We start from the raw sequence: 18,004 nt of genomic DNA on the forward strand, positions 1-18,004 counted from the left end.
TGTAATTGAAATCCTCAGGCACGAATGGGACATCATGCTTGCAGAGTTTCCAGAGCCATACATGTGACAAAAACAACCTATGTCAATTACTGTTCAATCAATTCCATCTGCATATTAGAATCAATAAGAGATTTTTAAAAATACCCTTGGCTAATTTATTGTTAAGCTCTTGCAATTTGTAATGTCTTAATTTTTTCAAGATGAGAAAAGTTAATATGAAAAGTCCTGGGCTGAGAGTTCCAGTGACATAATGTGCTATATCTGGACCACGGGTGGGGTTGCTCAGGGGTATTCACTTACATTCACCAAGGTGAGTGCTTAAAATTGGTATATGTCACTATAAGGATGTCACACTTTTTGATAAGCACTTATTAATAAAAAATAAGAATATATGCAGACTTTATGGGAGTACAAGTAAATCTAAATCAGGTAAATCTAAAACATCAGCAGGGGTGTCAGAGGGAAGGAGCCTGGTGGAAAGGATGGAGATAAGTTGGCAGCAAGTCTTGCCCAACTTTTTAAAAATAAAGTGCAATATTATTAAATGAAGTGCAATATTATTTTAATTTGAAATTCCAAAAATTTAATTATTCCATCAAAACGAAGAATGAAACATATTAGAAGACACAAAAGAAACCAAAAAACAATGAATTATTCATAATCTCATTAATAAAGACCATTAAGATTTGCTATATTTTTCATTCATTGCTTTTATTAATTAAAATATTTCTTGAGATCACATGAATTTGTAAGAAATAATATAGAGTCATCCTGTGTATATCTAGCTTGGTTCCTCCAGTGGGAAACAATTTATAAAACTGTAGTATAAAAACAATAGTCAAGATATTAATATTGGTTCATTAAGATTAGTGAAGCTTCTTCAAATTTCCTCAGTTTTACCTGTATTTACTTTTATGTGATCTTTATCACCTGTGGTTCCACAATCATGCTACTGACTAGTCCTTATCATAAACATCTCTCATTGCCCTTGGGTAGTAAAGCCCGCCTCCCTCCACCAACACTCTCATTGGACCTAATCTCTGGGACAATTAACATGTCCTCCACTTCTAGAAAACTGTCATTTCAAAATATTGTGTTATGGAATCTTCTAGTTTGTAATATTTTGTGATTTTTTTTCCTTTGACAAAAATATTCCTGGGAATTCATTCACGTTGTTACATGCATCAATAGGTGTTTTTTCCTTTTTATTTATTTATTTTTCTGACTAACATTCCATGGTATGGATGGATTATAGATTGCTTTATCAGTCACTTGTTGAAGGAAGTTTCTGACTATTAGAAATAAAACTTCTAGGGCTGGGATTGTGGCTCAGTGGTAAAGTGGGTTGCCTAGCAAGCAGGAGGCACTGGGCTATATCCTCAGCACCACATACAAAAATAAATAAAATAAAGTTATTATGTCCATCTACAACTAAAAATATTCTCAAAAAAATAAAAATAAAAAAATAAAACTTCTATAACTTTGGATACAAAGTTTTTGAGTAAGCACAAGTTTTTATATAGAACAAATGTCAAAGAGTGAAACTACTGGGTCATATGATAACCATATGTCTAATTTTATAGAAATTATGAATTTTATTTTTTTTTGCAGAGTGGCTGTACAATTTTACATTCCTGCTAGCAGTGTCTCAGTGATCCAGTGCCTCTACATTCTTCTTCTTCTTTTTTTTTTTTTTTGTATTTGTGTGTGTGTGTGTGTGTTACTGGGGATTGAATCCAGGGCCTTTGCATGCTAGGCAAGCACTTTACCAACTGAGCTGTATCTCCAGAGGGCCTCCCCCCCCCCCCCGCACCTCTAGATTCTTGTTAGCATTTGGTGTTGCCACACTTATTATTTTGGCTATTCTATGGATAGAGTACTTTCTTACTGTGGTTTTCATTTACATTTCCCTAAAGGTTAGGGTTGTTATTTTATGTGCTAATTGAACATCTGTATCCTCTTTGATGAAATGTCTGCTCATGTCTTTTGCTCATTTTCTAATTGCATTATTTTTGGTTTTCACTATTGAGTTTTGAAAGTTTTTTTATAGATTCTAGACATTAAATCTTCATCAGCTACATGGTTTACAAATATTTTCTTCCAGCCTGTAATTTGTATTTTCATGGGCTCTCATAAAGTAAAAGTCTTTAATTATTCCAGGTGTACAAGGCTGGTTCAACATTCAGAAATCCATGATAATCTACTATATCAATAAGCTAAAGGAGAAAAATCATAATATCAATTGATATATGAAAAGTATTTGACAAAATCCGATACTCATTTGTGACAAAAAAATCTTTCAGAATACTAGGAATAGAGGGCAACTTCCTAAACATAATAAAGAATACATGAAAATTCCTAGAGCTGACATTATGGATATTGGTAAAAGATTGCATGCTTTCCTGAATGTTTGCTTCTAAGGTCAGAAAGCAAGGTCACAAAGCAAGGATGACTGCTTTCACCACCCTTATTCAGCAGAGCACTGGCAGTGCTGGCTTGGCCATGCCACATAATTCCTTCATTTTGGTATGAAATGTTACATTTATTCAGAATGAGAATAGAAATAGTGATGGGCACCAGTAATGTGTATAATTATAATGCACCAATAAAATAATTAATCCCTCAGGAATAAAAGAAAAATATAAATATAAATAGTATCTAAAAATAGTATCTTCTTAAGAAGGCAAAATGCATGCCCTACAATGTGGCTGGCCCATTTAGCAGATGCTATGGTCATTGCAAGTCCTCTTCATGGCCAAATCACTATGGATCCTGTAAGAAATATGTAGCTGCTTTTCCAAAATACTGTGCAGGTAGGAGCAGTAATAGAGCCAGGTTTTAGCCAGTAAAAAAATAAAAGAAAGTATATAGAAAGCTTCTGGGGTATTGTTTTTTTTTCCCCAGTGAGAAACAGGGAGAACACTTCACTCCCTGGTGACCCCAGCCTTGTATGAGGAAATGATGCTTGGAACTGTTACAGTCGTCTCATGATCCTGAAGAGAAGGTCATGATAGCTATGTGAGGCTAATGCCCTAAAACTGTGGGTCTGGTGAGTCACCTGTGTTTCTGGAATTTCTTACCTCTAAACTTAGTAAGTAAGCAGTGAATGACGTTATGGTTCACACTGATATTGGTTGGGTTTTCTGTTACTTGCAGCTAAAGCACTCCTTCTGATAAACTCACTGATGGGGTTAAGCAATGGTGTACATTTTTTCTTGTCCCTTCTTTATTATACAAACTCCTTGTTACAGTGAAGAGCAAAAACACTTTCTGTTTTCCTGCTAATCTTCTTACCATTAACAAGGTAGACATTTTCATTGAAGGTCAGTGTTGACCACTTGGACAGAATGCAATAGCAAATAGAATAATTGAATGAATGGGTTGCTATTGCAAAAATTTGCCTTGTACAGCCACGTAAAATAAGAATTCTCAATAAATTGCCATAGAAGAGATACTGATTTTGCAACAGTAGCTCATTAGTATAAAGTCACCAAAAATAGTTTCTTTTGCTGAATGTGCATTAACGAACAAAGACCAGAAACTAGATTTGAAATAATGTCTCATTAAATGTTTACAGCACAACAGTACATTTTTTGCAAACAGTTGCAATTTTGAAAACCACTCCTAATATATCTAGGAGGAAAAATTTTAAAATACTAATCTGAAAGCCCAGGAAGCTGCTGAAGCAGCACTATTTTTTTTTTCTTTCTCAGCAAGAGGCAACCCAAATCCACAAAATCAGTCTCACCATTTAAGGTTTGGAATTTCAGAGGAGCGCTTTTGTGTTAGGAAAGAAGTAAGCAGATAAAGCAAAGAACAGTCGATTATTGTGGGGGAAATGCTCTAGGGAAAACCCACTCTAAAATTCTGTAGCAAATAACTTCAGGAACAAAAACACTAAGATTGAATCAAAGTGCTTCATAGAATATGAACATCTCTCCACCCTTAGTTAGCAATCATCAAACATCTTCTTCTTCTTTTTTTTAATATGTAGGGTGGCATCTTTTTTATAGTGAGTCTAGAAGGTTCAGGAACCAGAAAGTTATCTGTTCTTTCATGATAATATTTATAGCAAGTCCCAGGCTAAAACTCAAGTGAGATGAGTCCAAAATGATGCTTATAATGACTCTACTGTTGCCCACTGATCCCGTAGGAATGCTTTTGAAGTTGTTAGCTGAAGAACTAGACAGATTACTCAATTGTTGTGTCTGCTGCTCTCTGTAACAATAGAGTTAGGTTCACTCTTTGATTCAGCCTCAGTGTTCTTAGCACAGATCTGCTCTGTTAAGCTGAAAATATAGAGATGTCCTCCAAATATATTTTGATTGCTTTTTAAATCTAATTCTAGATTTTTTTTAATCTTAAAGATTAGAGACACTGATCTAGCAATATTCAGTGAAATTCACATCTGATATTAAACTTGAAGTGAAAAAGAACTTTGGCTCATCTTTGACCAATCTTCCACTCTATGTTTCATTACCTCTGCAGAATATAGCAGGTTTTCATTTGTTTGATATGAAAACTATGTGCTGGTATAGTCTAAATTAGTATTTATTTGCCAAAGTATTATGCTCCAATAAGTATGTGAATCCAATTGTCATAATGCATGGTATATTTTTGCTTATGTATTATGAGCCATTTCAGAAGGTGTTTACTCTAACCATGAAGTGGTCTTCTTGGAATGCTTCTACAATATCAACATGGGTGGTTTTGTAACCAACTCTTCTTATGTAATTCCCATGTAAATATAGGCAAACTGGGAAAGTTACACACGTTCAATATCCCTTTGAGAATTTTCTAATCTGAGGTATATACCACACATGACTGACCCCAGTGCCCTTACTGACACCACCAGCAGTACACATCACCCCATCTTCTCACTTTCTAAGTAATTCAAGACTCTACACAGATATGTACTGGCCCAATCGATGTGTGGGTACATATAGAGGTGTACTGAAAGGAGAGGGTTACTATTCAAGGTTTTAAAGGAAATTTTTATCTTGCAAAGACACATATCAAAATGCTACACTTCTGAAAAGAAAAGTAGAAAACATCAAGAGTCAACATCTTCCTTTTCTAAAAACCTTTCTTTATTACAGTTTTACCATGTGAAGGATTCTTACTTCCTATTTCTAACCACAGTTAGGGACCAACCATCAGGAGTTCATGGAAAAAGTCCTCCTCATTCTTTGCAACTGTCAGATAATACGAAATGACAATTATTTATTTATAAGCCATATATAAATCTTAGAGAAAACCATTCCACACTTGAAAAAAAATATATGAGTAATGCCTATAATAGCACACACTTGTCAACATGTGTCAAGTGACAGATACTGGGCTCAGTAGTTCACAGGATTATCTTGTTTAGACCTTGTGAGTCTGTCACAAGGTTTGCTAGTATTCCCACATTACAGAAAGGGCAACTGAGGTTCAGACTGGGTGATTGACTGCTACCAGAGCCCTGGTGGTGGAGTCAGGTTTCAGAGCTTCAGCTGTGACCCAGGCCACTTCACAGCCTATTGTTACTTCCTAAAAGCTATCTATAGTCTCTATTGGAAAAGCCAGGGCCTGGACAGCAAAGGTCTCAAGTTCTGACCTGGAAAGGCCAGGCTGAGGGAGAAAGCTCCAAAGCCAAGTTTCCCTGGTGTGTCTACTCCATGGAGCTGGGCCTGGGCTCTGAATTCAATGCAGAGACAGGATTAGTGTGTGTTTAATCATTGACTGCTGCCTACAAAATGAAAATGAGAACGCTTACATGTTGTATTGCTAACATTTAGTTCCTGTTTTTCTCTTTCTTGATATGGACACTGTATGATCCACTGCCACAGTGACTTAGAAGTGATTATTTCAAAGGCATAAATATTGGAAGTTTCTGGAGTCAGCCTCATTCTTTCTCTGGGCTTTGGGAGGCAAATCTAGACTGGATAAACTATACCAACAGGTAGGAAAACCATCCTAGCTCTGCCATTTACTGGCATGACTATTTTAGATGCTGTTCAACTTCTCTAAGATCAGGTTCATCAACTGGAAAAAGGAGATGCCACTCACCACACTGGTGAAAACAGGCCAGCACTCACGGTATTCAGCAAGTAGCAGCTGTGTCAGTTCAGCAGAGTGCAACCTAAGAGGGCATTCCGTAGCTGCCAGTAAGGCACTATCACTGTATCTCAGCCTGAGCAAAACCAGGTTGGGACCTACACTATCTTTCTATGATGGTGTTTGAACTTCATATCATCCACATAAAGGGCACACCATGTGGGAATTATAATTAATATTCAAGGAAGGTATTGCCTCTTTCAAATAAATAATGTTTTATTAGATAATGGTGTTTACTGTATTGATTATTTATTGAATGAATGAATTATTTGTTGAATAAATTAATTCAAAACATTTCTTTTTGCCTAGACTTCTTGCCCAATCAGGGAGTCAAAGCCAAATTTAATATAAAACCAGATGAACTATACTAACTAGTTGTAGCACATTTTCTATCCCCCTTTTTCTTTATGGCTTTGATTTTCTTTCTCTTTCTTCCTCTTTTCTCTCTCTCTCTTTCTCTTAATTTTGTTTTTAAATTGAAACTTTTATTGAGATACTTGTAGATTCACTTGTAGGAGTAAGAAAAGCACAGACAGATCCTATATACTTTGAGCAACTTCCTTCAATGGTAACATTTTGTAAAACTAGTATAATACAACCAGCCTATGGACCAGCCTTCAATCCCTAATCTTATTCACATTTCCTTAGTTTTACGTGTGTGTGTGTGTGTGTGTGTGTGTGTGTGTACGCTACCATGCGCACATATGTGTGTATTAGGTTCTTTACAATTTTATCATCTGTGTAGGTTCCTGCATCCACCACCACAGTAAAGTTCCTGAATGTGGTTCCAACACCACAAAAATACCTGTGTTGCCCATTGGTAACCACACCCATCTCTTCCTAGTTCTCCTCTTTCTCATTCTACTTCCAAGACCTATTTTCCACATTTCTTTTAAGTCTACAGGAGCTAAACAGAAATAAATACTTAAAAACCAAAGTCATAACTCCATCATGGCCTTATTGGCCACGTCAACTAAACCAGCTAGAGAACTACCAACATAAGACCTTCCCCAGCAATGGTAAAACATTTGCATTATTTTCATTTCCAAATTTAATTTAACCAAGAGAAACTGAGTGTCCAGTGCTTCAGGCTTGTGCCAGGTGCCGGAAAAACAAAGATGAATAAATACTGGTGTTCGTCAACAATTGGGAGCCAGAAAGGCAAAAAAGCAATGTGATGCAGATGTCACAATATGTGCATGTTAGTACAGATTAAGGAGCAGGGTTGGAGGGAGGAAGACATGTTTTAGAAACAGGTAAACATTGACAATTTCTTGTACAATGGCTTTACCTAAAGTTGGGGGGGGTGGTTCCTGCCAAGGGCAATATTTAACAAATTCTATCAGAAGAAACATAAAAATAAAGGCTGTGTATGAAAGAGAAAGAAAAAGAGAGGGAGGGTGGGAGGAAGGAAAGGAGAGAGGGAGAGAGATTCAACCTACTGAAAGATCATCCAGGAGTTCAGAGCTTCGTACTATACAAACAAAGACAGTGCATATGAATAATTCTGAACTGAAAGATATAAACAACAAGGGAAAAGGCAACAAAGAGAGGTAAATAAATACTTTAAAAATTGCTAATGGCACAGGGTGAAAAGATGAGTGAGTGATCTGTAAAATATCACAATGGGGAGTCTCCTAAGGCTAGTATATATGAATTGCACACATTCCTGACCTGAAATTAGGGAGAAGTTGATATATTCATTCATTCATTCATTCATTCATTCAAAAATGCTTATTGAAAACACAATATGGGGCCAAACCTCTCTTCTAGGCACAGAGCAAAGAAGGGAAAGCAAGTCATACATGAAGACCATATAGCTCAGTGGGTATTCAGATAAGCACACACACAGTTATCACAGGGTGTGGGAGGCACCATGATGGAGGAAGCTCAGTGAGTTATGGAAACATATTTATGCTGGCTCTTCAAGATCTGGTGGAGAGGATCACAGAAGATTTCTTGGAGGAAGTGGTATCCAAGCTGAGTCTTGGTGGATGAGTAATGAGTGGGGGGTGGGGTGGGAAAAAGAGAAAGAGGAAAATGGGAGCAACACATGAAGAATCTTTGAGGCCAGGGAGTTTGGAGAAAAAGAGTGCCGAGCAGGAGAACAGAATGCTAATTCGGGGGACAAGAAACTAATTAAATGAAAAATTTAATTATTTGATACCTACAGAAGTGAGGAGGCACTTACTATATTCCAGATAGTGAACTAGATGCTTTTCATATTTTTGCATTTAATTCTCACAACAACTTTGTGATTTAGGGATTATTATTTCCGTTTTACAGATGAGGAGCCCAAGATTTGGAAAGATTAAGTAACTTGTCCAAAGTCATAATGTATACAAGTGACAAGAGCTCAGATTTAATTCAGAGGGGTCTTGTTTTAATAACCAAGGAGACTGTAAAGATTCTTTAATCTTTAAATGTTAAACTTGACAAGGTTACTTTTGTTATCTGTTTTCTAATTTTATTATTAAGATACAAACTACAAAAAATTCTGATATGGCTAGAATTTTGTTTTAAAGGAAACCAACCATCAAATACAAGATCTGGGGTCAACATATTCAGCCATTTGGTCCTACTCAACTTTCAGCTTCAACCCTGATATCCACCCCTATCTCCATGCAATACTGGATCAGATGACACTACACATATTCTGTTTTCTTTATTTTCCCAACTAGACTATATGATTCATGAGGATGTAATCATCAGTGCATCATGAGAACCTAGCTCAGTGACCAACATATAGAAGATAGTATATAAATATTCATTTAATGAACCTTCTAGATTAGTTATCAGGGAAAAAAACCCACTAAAGTTGAAATGTGCACTTAGTTCATTTGCCTTCAGGTGGAAAGTGAAGGGGTTATTCTAGCTCATTTTAGCAGAGAATGTAAAGATTCTTTAATCTTTAAATGTTAATGTCTTCTTCATATACCAGGTATTCAGAAGGTACTATGTATGTAGAACATGCCCCTGTTTATTTCCTGTGGTGTATAGATGACCTTGAGAATACCATCACCGTCATTTGTAATGCAATGCAGCAACCGAGGAAAAGATTCAATTAATTATCAATAGTTTTATGGCCTGAGAGATAAGTCAGAGTCTGAAGCGAAGAAGCATTAATGGGATTCTGCAAGAAGCCCAAGAAGGACATTAAAGCTGAAGCGATGCCTACCTAATTGATACTTAGACAAGACTTTTGAAGGCAAAGGGCACATGCACAAACACACTGTGTACTGGGAGAGCATCAAAGCGAAAGCAGGACAGTATGAAGAGTGGAGGTCAAAAGGAAGCCATGAGCAGAGGGCAATGTAGCCTTGTTAACTCTCTGCTTTAAAATCACTGGGTGTACTCATTAAAAATAAATTATTCTTTTTGATGTGTTTTTGTATTCAATTCGCCAGAATTTTATTGAGGATTTTTGCAAGGATGGTTCAATATACGGAAATCAATAAATGTTATTCACCACATCAGTAGACTTAAAGATAAGAACCATATGATCATCTCGATAGACGCAGAGAAAGCATTCGACAAAGTACAGCATCCCTTTATGTTCAAAACATTAGAAAAACTAGGGATAACAGGAACTTACCTCAACATTGTAAAAGCTATCTATGCTAAGCCTCAGGCTAGCATCATTCTGAATGGACAAAAGTTAAAGGCATTCCCTCTAAAATCTGGAACAAGACAGGGATGCCCTCTATCACCACTTCTATTCAATATAGTTCTCAAAACACTGGCCAGAGCAATTAGACAGACGAAAGAAATTAAAGGCATAAAAATAGGAAAAGAACTTAAATTATCACTATTTGCAGATGACATGATTCTATACCTAGAAGACCCAAAAGGGTCTACAAAGAAACTACTAGAACTAATAAATGAATTCAGCAAAGTGGCAGGATATAAAATCAACACGCATAAATCAAAGGCATTTCTGTATATCAGCAACAAAACTTCTGAAACGGAAATGAGGAAAAACACTCCATTCACAATATCTTCAAAAAAAATAAAATACTTGGGAATCAACCTAACAAAAGAGGTGAAAGATTTATACAATGAAAAATACAGAACCCTAAAGATAGAAGTAGAAGAAGATCTTAGAAGATGGAAAAATATACCCTGTTCATGGATAGACAGAACTAACATCATCAAAATGGCGATATTACCAAAAGTTCTCTATAGGTTTAATGCAATGCCAATCAAAATCCCAACGGCATTTCTTGTAGAAACAGATAAAGCAATCATGAAATTCATATGGAAAAATAAAAGACCCAGAATAGCAAAAGCAATTCTAAACAGGAAGTGTGAATCAGGCAGTATAGCGATACCAGATTTCAAACTATATTACAGAGCAATAGTGACAAAACCAGCATGGTACTGGTACCAAAACAGGCGGGTGGACCAATAGTATAGAATAGAGGACACAGAGACTAATCCACAAAGTTACAAGTATCTTATATTTGAAAAAGGGGATAAAAGCATGCAATGGAGGAAGGATAGCATCTTCAACAAATGGTGTTGGGAAAACTGGAAATCCATATGCAACAAAATGAAACTGAATCCCTTTCTCTCGCCATGCACAAAAGTTAATTCAAAATGGATCAAGGAGCTAGATATCAAATCAGAGACTCTGCGTCTGATAGAAGAAAAAGTTGGCTCCGATCTACATATTGTGGGGTCGGGCTCCAAATTCCTTAATAGGACACCCATAGCACAAGAGTTAATAACAAGAATCAACAAATGGGACTTACTCAAACTAAAAAGTTTTTTCTCAGCAAGAGAAACAATAAGAGAGGTAAATAGGGAGCCTACATCCTGGGAACAAATTTTTACTCCTCACACTTCAGATAGAGCCCTAATATCCAGAGTATACAAAGAACTCAAAAAATTAGACAATAAGATAACAAATAACCCAATCAACAAATGGGCCAAGGACCTGAACAGACACTTCTCAGAGGAGGACATACAATCAATCAACAAGTACATGAAAAAATGCTCACCATCTCTAGCAGTCAGAGAAATGCAAATCAAAACCACCCTAAGATACCATCTCACTCCAGTAACATTGGCAGCCACTATGAAGTCAAACAACAAGTGCTGGCGAGGATGTGGAGAAAAGGGTACACTTGTACATTGCTGGTGGGACTGCAAATTGGTGCGGCCAATTTGGAAAGCAGTTTGGAGATTCCTGGGAAAGATGGGAATGGAACCACCATTTGACCCTGCTATTGCTCTTCTCGGACTATTCCCTGAAGACCTTAAAAGAGCATGCTACAGGGATACTGCCACATCGATGTTCATAGCAGCACAATTCACAATAGCTAGACTGTGGAACCAACCTAGATGCCCTTCAATAGATGAATGGATAAAAAAAATGTGGCATCTATACACAATGGAGTACTATGCAGCAATAAAAAATGACAAAATCATAGAATTTGCAGGGAAATGGATGGCACAGAGCAGACTATGCTTAGTGAAGCTAGCCAATCCCTAAAAACCAAATACCAAATGTCTTCTTTGATATAATGAGAGCAACTATGAACAGAGCAGGGAGGAAGAGCAGGAAGAAAAGATTAACATTAAACAGAGACATGAGATGGGAGGGAAAGGGAGAGAAAAGGGAAATTGCATGGAAATGAAGGGAGACCCTCATTGCTATACAAAATTACATATAAGAGGTTGTGAGGGGAATGGGAAAATAAACAAGGAGAGAAATGAATTACAGTAGATGGGGTAGAGAGAGAAGATGGGAGGGAAGGGGAGGGGGGATAGTAGGAGATAGGAAAGGTAGCAGAATACAACAATTACTAATAGGGCATTATGTAAAATTGTGGATGTGTAACCGACGTGATTCTCCAATCTGCATTTGGGGTAAAATTGGGGGTTCATAACCCACTTCAATCTAATGTATGAAATATGATATGTCAAGAGCTTTGTAATGTTGTGAACAACCAATAAAAATAAATAAATAAATAAATAAATTTTGATGTACCAAAAAAAAATAAATAAATAAAAATAAATTATTCTGCGTCCCTCCTTCATTCTCCAAATCCGAATTGCTAGGGGTGAAGCCAGTGATTTTGCATTTTAACAGGTTTCTTAGGTCATTCTCAAGCACTGAAAAAGTAAACCACTAATTATTAAATCCATGAAACATGATAAATAACCACAGCATTGAAAATGATGAGACTTGGATACACTTTTTCTCTAAAAGGTAAGATGGTAGCTCAACCCAGTTTGGGGAGAAAGTATTGCAAATTCAGGTGATGAGAACAGATTTGTCATATTCATAGTGCCACACTAGGAGAGCAGAATGCATGGTATGAGTGGACATGTGTGCCCTTGCTCTGATGCCGTCCATTGGGTGCCCCACTCTACCTTTCCTGGGCAGCCAGCTGGCCCCTACCACAGAATTGTCCACAGATTTTGCTATTTTTTCCTTCTGATGTGCTACTGCCTTCCTCCAGAATCTGAGACTTTGAGTTCTTCTGTACTCTTAGGTGCTGATATTTGTGTTATGTTAATTTGATATATGTATGATTGTTTTATCTTTCAACTTTTCCCCCTTTTTTTCCTCTTTGCAATACTGGGGATTAAACCCAGTGTCTCATGTGTGCATAGCTGTACCAATGAGCCACACCCTCGGCTCACATCTCTGAATTTAAAAAGCAGTCAATTAGATTTTTCAGATTTGGAGCTTGTAATAGGCAGAGCTCTCTCCACCTGGTTTTCATTGTAGGTTATATAAGGCACCTTTTCCCAGGGATGATGGCACCTCATCACTTGGGTCAGTGAGGAAACAGTGCTTACAATATGGGGAGAACAACAATAAGTAGGACACAAGAAAAAAATCGTGTTTTCTTTCCTTCAGAAATGATGAGGAAAGATCTGTGATTTGAAATGTAACACAGGGAGTCATATACTGAGTTAAGTAGGCAGAATATGACGCAAAAAGAAAGCAAAACAACAACAACAAAAGCATTGATACCAATACTGGGGATTTTTAATCACTAAACAAAGCTGTCAAACAGAAACCTGGCCCTGAGGAAGAAGATAATGAAAGGCCAGTCATAGTCACTCTGGCAAAGGAAGACATGGACCTGGATTCTCCGGGAAAATGCAAAAGGTGAAATCTATGTTGGCTTTCTCTTGACCTCTTCAAAGCCCTTAGCTGAATTCACTTATCCTTCTAGCTTTGAGAGGTGGTTGAAACTCAGAAATCGTGACCCCATTTAAGAGAAAGTGAAAAAAATGACCAACTACCCTGCTCGGGATGGGCAATAACATGGATTTCATCTTTGCAAGGAAATTTCCTAGCAAACCGTATGGCCCATTTCTGTCTTTCAATGTTAGAAATACCCCCTAAAATAGTATTTCTTACAAAAATAACATTCTTTTCCCACTCCGAGTTTTTGGCATCTAAATGCTATTCTAATCATTTTAGAAAGATAAATTAGCCCATGCTATTTACAACAATGAATACCATGCTGTGGGCTGAGATAGTCTCCTTTGAATTGCTAAGAAAGGAACAAGGGTGTCACATAAACCCTGGAAAACAAGCCCAGGGAAAAAGCCCTGCTTTGGGCTGTGGGAGGATTTTGAAGACTGCCAATACTGAAGCAGCAGTGGGGGGAGTGTATGGGGCATGTGAAAGGGGTCTTTTCTTCAAAGTTTTATTTGAGGACTGAATGCTAATGACAAAGTGGCCCAGCTCAATTATTTTAGCTACTCTTGCTCTGATCTTCCTAATAGTAAGCAAGAAGTTATCAGCTACTTTGGAAACTTCTCATTTCTCATAAAAGCTTGGGACTGCTCTTTGTTTAATGTGTGTTTTGATTTCTACTATTTGGGAGAAGAGAATTGATTTAAACACTTAGGTAATTACAAATAACTCCCATTGACTCAGAGGCCAATTTACTTTAAGGCAGATTTCATATTTCTGCATCCCTGTTTTCTACCTTGTGCCTCATCCTTGATCAATGCTGAAGTCCTGTTGCGTTTCCCCACACAGACAGTTCTGGTGGTGGCGACAGCCCATGCTAGATTTTTTGCTGGGCTCCCAGTCCCAGAGGAAGAGACCGCCCCTCTCACCTCAGGCCTCCTCCATAGCACTGTCCCTACTATGTGCAGGGTCACAGGTATGGAAGAGATTCAGACTCACATGCAGCTCTTGTGTTTCTTAGACTGTAACCTACAGACTACCTGCTTCAGGAGCAAAAGAGGACCTTGTTAAAAATGCTGTAGAATAGGGAGATGGGATCTATACTTCTGATAGGCTTTGCAGATAGTTCTTTGCACACATACATTTCAGAACTACATATATAGGCTTCAGGTCTCATTATCTAGATGTATTTTCTTCTTGTGTTCAATAGTGAATTCCAGAATCAAGGAACAGCTTCTGAAACTTGTTGGCTCCTGGAATTTGGAAAGCATGCAAGGGAGAATGGTATTTGAAAAGGATGGAACAGGTAGAAAAAGGCCAACATGATCCATAACTTTGCTATTTGTAAAGAGAATTAACATGTTTTAGTGAAACATTAGGGTAGTTTGAGTAGGAACTGGAGAAGTATTCTGGGTTTTCCATAAGTTGTGGAAGTGCTTCATGATGAAACAACAGTATGGCCCTCTCTGCTCACTTGCATCATCTATTAAACAGTGCCATGGATAATAAATCATATACCCTTTGATTTAGGTTTCATTTTTGCTATTTTATTAACGTTTAAAAAATAAGGCTGTGGGCTTGGGCTCTGTTACCAATTCAAACTCTAATCCTCCCCACCTGAGAACAAGAGGTCTCTTTCTTAATTTCCTCTGCTGTGAAATGTGCATGCTTATGGTGCCAGTCACATGTACCTTCAGGGTTATTAAGGAGAGTTAAGTTGTGAAAAAGCAGGGCACACGATAGGTATTAACATGAGTAATCACTGTTAATAATTCCACATTATCACTATAAAATGTAACACTGGTTTGACCAATGAAGAGAAGCTGAGCTGCTTAGTCTGAAGTCTAGGGATTACTTATGGATTTAAATTATTCACACTCTTGCCTATCACCTATTGCCATAGACATTTCAAGGTTCACAGTTCTCTGTAATATCATGTAATTTTTTGAAGCTTCTACACAGACCTGCTTAAAATGACTGTGAGATTTAAAATTTTTTTTTCTCATTTTTTTTCTTAGGTTTAATAGGTTGAGATAGGTAGAGAGATAGACATAAATACAGATTTTTAAGTAGAAGGTTTCTTTTTAATCTAGGTCCACAGGTTCTAAATAAGATTTGGTATGTTATACAATCTCTACAACTGTAACAACAATGAATTCTCGATGCAACTGCTGCATACTCAGAAGTATTTACAATACATGTGACAAAGTGTGTCTATTTCCATGGTACCTGTCACCATGGTATCGGAGCAGCACTCCTTCTGGAACAAACAAGTCAGTGATATAGCCCTTGGTTACTGCCTCCTAAAAGCTTTGCTCTTGAATAATGGGGACAGTTTCTGTTTGTTTTAGAGAAGTCATAAAATTTCTCCAAAATAGATAATTGTTGCTAAATACTGTTTAATTGTGCTAAAAACAAAACAAAATAACCAACTCTTTTAACCCTTCATATCAACTCAAGAAGCATTCCTCTTTTCTTTCTTTTTTAGAGAAGTATTTCCAAGGGAAACCATGTAAAACATGCAGAAAAACACTGTGCTTTGAATTTTATTTGAAGATTTTTTGGCATAAAGATTAAATAAGGAGTCAGACAGTGGTGACTGTTTATAGCAAGGCCACATTTACACTAATTTTAACTAATTCATCTATTCATTGAACAATAAAATACAGAGTTAGTTCCAATTTCCAGTGAGTCCAAATTCAGGCTTCATAACATGCTTTGCACTGGGTGTTGAAAATATGGACAGAAAAAGTAAGGGAAAATGTATTGAAATTTGGGTGGTGATTGGTCCAGGTGACTGCATTGTGGATGATAGTTTTTCTGTCCTTTGTACATTTCTGTATTCATAGTATATGTATGCCTAACTTTATCTTCCTCTCTTTCCTTTCATCCTATGTATTCATAACTAAGACTAGAATCTATTTATTTTCTGTAAGTTTATTACAATTTAAAATTCTACATGCATGCATCCATCAAATACTTATTAAGCATTATGTGCTAGGGACAATTCTTAATTTGGACATATGAACAGATATATAGCCTCTAAATAAAACTCAAGTACTTTGCTTTTAATTTATGTGGTTCTTTATATTGACTTTTTTCTCTCCATGAGTTACTATTCCTTAATAAAATAAAAATTCTAAAACTAAAAAGTGGTAATTTAGCCAGACACGGTGTTGCACACCTGTAATCCCAGTGGCTCAAGAGGCTAAGGCAGAAATTGTAAGTTCAAAGACAGCCTCAGCAATTTACCAAGGCCAAAGCAATTTAGCAAAGACTCTGTATCAAAATAAAAAAATAAAATTAGCTGGGGATGTGGCTCAGTGACTCAGCACCTCTGGATCCAATCCTTGGTACCAAAAAAAAAAAAAAGTGGTAATTTGATAAAATCAACATTTCCTTCATCCTACATTTTTCTAGCTCCAATTACGGTATACTTTCTTAAGATCCAATATCAATTCCAATCTCAAAGGATAACTATTACTTGCAATAAGCACTGGGAAGTAATGAATCTGGGTCACTCTATGTTCTCCTCCCACACTCCCACTGATGCTCCTGGTTACCATTAGACATGGGTCCCATCAACCCTATCTCCAACCTGGATCTAGCTCTAGTTCCAGATGTACAGTTTCCTAAACGTCTCACAGGCATCTATGAACTCATCTTTCCTGTAGCATCTTCTCCTTGGATTGTGTTCTACTAAGGAGCCCTCCCTTTTATACAGCCAATCAAATTAAAACACAAGGATCATCCCAGATTCTTTGTTCTACTCCCAAGATCACCTTTATGCCCACCCTCACAACTGGATTTGTACTTTCCAAATCTTGCAAACTCATCCTTTCAGGTGCTACTAACTACTGCTTTAGTTTAGACTTCAGACGTTCATCACCACTCACCAGATTTTTGTGATGATAAATTTTAACTATTCTGTTGATTGCCAATATATCCTTCACATGGAGAATTCCTTTAAAAAAAAATTCAATCTAATTGGAATTCTCTCCTTTAAGAATCTAGATTTAACATGCTGTACCTGATCTGGTTCCTTCCCATATCCTCAGCTTCATCTCCCAAGGCTTTAACACAGGCACCTTATTTTCCAGGAAAAGAAAGTATCCTAATTCCTTGAACCCACATGCTATTTCACCCTTCAACCACTTGCACGAATTTTCCTCTTCAGCTGGAATCCTCTCACCTGTTCCACTTTCAGCAAACCACACAGTTTCAGACTTGGCTTAAGGTTCGTCTCCACTTGCCTCTCCTCATTTGTGGCATCACTACTTCTTGTACATATTCTCATGATAGTTTATTTAATCAACCAAAATTTATTCTGCACCCAATAAATGCCATGCACTACGCTGGCTCCTGAGTATGCAGATCTCTGCCCCAACAGAGGGATTCCCATCACCTTTACTGCCCTTTGGCTATTTGTATCTCTGCCTCCTCTCCATTGCTAAATGGCAGGGACTGGTTCATAATCATCTGTGCACTTCTGCACTCCCATCTTCAGATAAATGTCAGTACGCAATAAATTTGTTAAACCAATTGAAGCAAATGGAACTTATTGGCTAAACCAACAGAGCGATGAGACTGGATGAGTATAAAAGTCACTTAAAATTTCCAATGAGTAGTGTTTGATTCTTGGTAACAAAGAAACACAAGAATCTATGTTTTTTATGGAATCAGATCAAAAGTACTCACACAGCACATGACTCAGCTGTCCTTAAAAATGTTTGGGGGGAT

The 18,004-nt window shown here is 37.1% G+C and overlaps 1 protein-coding gene across 1 annotated transcript in view; it reads right to left on the reverse strand.

Moving 5' to 3' along the window:
- RTN1 (reticulon 1) overlaps positions 1-18,004 on the reverse strand; it is a 226,529-nt gene that overhangs the window by 44,565 nt on the left and 163,960 nt on the right. The window lies entirely within an intron of this gene.

This window comes from Spermophilus citellus (genome assembly GCF_964194105.1).
Source record: "Spermophilus citellus genome assembly, chromosome: 4".
NCBI lineage: Eukaryota > Metazoa > Chordata > Mammalia > Rodentia > Sciuridae > Spermophilus > Spermophilus citellus.